This window comes from Aegilops tauschii, chromosome 4 (genome assembly GCF_002575655.3).
Source record: "Aegilops tauschii subsp. strangulata cultivar AL8/78 chromosome 4, Aet v6.0, whole genome shotgun sequence".
NCBI classification, from domain to species: domain Eukaryota; kingdom Viridiplantae; phylum Streptophyta; class Magnoliopsida; order Poales; family Poaceae; genus Aegilops; species Aegilops tauschii.
In genome coordinates this window covers 255,831,507-255,834,876 of record NC_053038.3, presented here as the reverse complement: position 1 = coordinate 255,834,876, position 3,370 = coordinate 255,831,507, and the positions used below count along the sequence as shown (strand labels likewise).

General features: G+C 45.7%; 1 long non-coding RNA gene across 1 annotated transcript; it reads left to right on the top strand.

Annotated features, from left to right (window-relative positions):
• The first annotated feature begins 390 nt into the window (after positions 1-390).
• On the top strand, positions 391-3,048 carry LOC141021502 (uncharacterized). The gene is made up of 2 exons (XR_012182819.1): positions 391-2,131; positions 2,209-3,048. It is a non-coding gene; the product is annotated as an uncharacterized lncRNA (long non-coding RNA).
• The last annotated feature ends 322 nt before the right edge of the window (positions 3,049-3,370 follow it).

Sequence of the window (3,370 nt, the reverse complement as noted above, 5' to 3'; positions counted from 1 at the left end):
CGAGAAGCTTTCGGCCTCGATGGTTAACCCAGCTACATCACGCGAACGGCAAGGATAATAGGAGAAACGGGCATGAGCTCACTGCGGTTCTGGTGGTGCAGCTGGCGAGCTCGGGGACGGGCTGTGGACGACGAATCCGCGACGGCAATTGGCGACGCCCGAGGTTGAAGGCGATGGTGTGGAGGCGATGCAGAGCTTCCTGGCTCTCGTGGCTCGGAAAGAAGGATGGGGGCATCATGGTGGTTCTTCCAGATGCGTCGAGTGGTCGAGGGGGGCAAGGCGTTGGCTACGCGAATGGCGGCGGCGGTCGGCGGCTGCGCTCGGATGCGAGCGAGGGAGCAGAGGGGGGAGCCAGAGAGCGAGGGGAAAGTGACCAGGGGATTGCGAGGGGGTCTCCAGGCGCGGATAGGCTCGAAGGGGAGGCCGCGAGCACGAAGCAGGAGGTGGAAACCTCAAGTGCGTGCGCGGGCTACACGGGGTCGTCCTCCTGGCAGGAGCTGGGAGATGACTGGCAACGTGGGCTGGGCTGCCTGGCTGCCAGGTAAGTGGCCCAGGTAAGCCTGCTCTCTTTTAATTTTGTTCTGTTTTCTTTTTATTTATTTATTTGCCACTATTTTGAATTTAACAAATTCAAACAATGCCAAATATCCTCTCAATAATTTTATGTTGCTAGATGGACTTTTCCAACAGCACATAAAACATTTCAAAGTTATTTGAAAATATATCCTATATATTATGAATATAATTCCAAATTCAAATACAATAATGATTTAAATTCAGTGCCAAAAATAATTCCTTAAAAATGTTCCAGAATTTTGGTTTGATATATAAATCATGCCAAAATTCTTAAAACTATTTTTAGGGCATTTTGGATTCACTGAATGCAATTTTTAAGGGTGCTTGCCCTTCTTTTAAGATAATTCTATTGAGGCTTTGGGAATTCCCTCAATTCCAATTTCATTGAAATTTAAACATGATGCATGGATGCTGATGCAACGAATTACAAACAATTCTGGGGCTGTGGCACTTCCTTGCCAAACAAGTGCAAGTTGACACTACAAGCCATACCGACCGGCCAACCAGCCCTGTCCGAACTAATGACAAACCAGTCAGTCCCGTTAAGGATACTGACAATCCGCCAACTCCAGTGACGGCTGCTGATGACAAAGATGATGACGTTATGATTACTGGCACTGGCCACACCACTCCTGGCAATCCTGTCGGTTTGTCAAAGCATATTGCCAAGGATGAGCTCTCTGCTATCGGCAAAGGCAAATGGAATGCCGATTTATCAAGCTACGCTCATCTCAATGCTCAAGACATTCACTCTGGCTTCTTGAACCGTCTGTATACCAACCGTGAGTATGAAGCTAGTTTGGTAAATTTGATGAAGGAGCGATATGAGGTAACTACTATTTTTCTCATTTGTCCGATTGCAATTTATCAACTCCTAGTAGCCCCCAAGTGACGTTTATGATACCAATATAAACCGGGACTTTTGTCATAATTCAACTTTGCATATTTAGCCTCCAGGGACCGGATTACCTCTTCAAGATGAACCGGTTCCTTAAAATTTGCCATACTGCTCTTTCACCAGTATAGCTCCCAAGGGCCGGTTTAACTTTATAAAGATGAACCGGGACTGTAGAAGAATTCCCATACCAACAGTTTTTGAACAAACACACATTAGCCCCCAAGTGCCAAGATTAATACTTGTATTGTGCTTGGGACTTGTAGAAATTTTTGATAAGGAGCAAATATGCATTAGCCCCCAAGTATCAAGGGCATAACTTGTTATGTGCATGGTACTTCGAATATATAATGTCAACTCATTATACATCTGTCCCTTTATAGGCTGACCTGAGCAAGAAGGAAAGCCAAACCGCTGATCTGCAAGAGAACATCAAAACCCAACAAGCTGAAGCCTCCAAAGCGAAGGAAGAATTAACCCGCGCTCTAGGCGCTATGGAGAAACTGAAAGAGGGCTTCAACAAAGAGCAGGCGGATTGGGAGACTGAAAAATCCGCTTTGATAAAGTGGGCTGAAAACGCAGAAGCCGCTCTTAAACCGGTGGTTGATGAACTGACCAGCATAAAGCGGCAGATTCATGCCATGACTGCTGCTGTGTTCGGTAAACATCTTTTCCTTAATACTTTCAACATATCTTTCTCATGTGTTGTCGGTTTACTAATATGTACAATGGTGCAGGAACTCGCATTAGCCATCTGGGCTCTGATGTTCAGAAGAAGCTGAAGGCTGCCTACACTCTGATAGAACAACTGTATACTGGCGCACAACGAATTATCTGCAGCGCTTCTCACAATAAGCCGCCCCCGACGTTAATCAAGGATACCTTAGACATGCTACCTATGCAGCCTGCCCGGGTAGAAGAGCTAAAGAGGTCTGCTGCAAGGGTTGGCGCTCTAACCGCACTAACCCGGGCAAAAGCATGGGTGCCTGACCTTGATCCGACGGACGTGGCTAAAGGCTAGCCAAGCTTAAAAGAAGACGGATCAGAATTTGGCACTGAAGATCTCTGCGCCATAAACCGGGAAGTACGTCCACTGGCTTGTCAACTTGCTGAAGAGGCTGATCTTTCATTTTACCAGGCGAGTTATGAAACTAATAACAAACGGGTTGCTGGACCAACTCCTGAGGCTCAAAACCTGATCCCTCCAATCCGTAAGCACACTTACGCCCCTGATATTGAACCGTCCACTGTTATAAGCGATGAAGCTGTGTTCCAAGCTTTAACTGGGATCGACTGGACAACTGTTGACTTCCAGCCGCTGGGTAGAGACGAAGAAGATGAACTGGTGCATGATGATCCGCAGCCGTCAGGTCAAGCTGATAAGCAATGATAATCCGGGGGCCGGTTTAGTCTTCCACGTGCTGCAATGCTTATTGAGAAACAATTATCCCTTTGGGCACTGAAACGCCTTGTAATAGGCTAGTTAAAACACTTGGTCTGTTATGCCTTCGTGCATATTTATCCGCAACTGATGCATGTTAATCCGCCATGCTTTAAGATATGATGTTCATAATCCATAGCTATTTATTCAAGTTGTTCCTCCAGATAAGAAGCTTAAAGCGCCCTGGCGGTTTACCACCGGTCAGGTCATGATACCCGAATATATATATGACCAAGGTTTATAACCAATGTTTTAAAAGATAACCAAATATGGAAATATATGATACCTGTGACCGTTAGGCATAATGTTGGTTGACCAACTTTGTAATGAGGGTAATAACCCTAATCTGGAGTAGAAGTAACTCCTGTTATATGATACTGGTTTACAATAAAACCGTTCTGGGTTGTGATAAACAACAGCTTGTTCCATACTGGTGACTTTGAGTTAAAACTAGACCG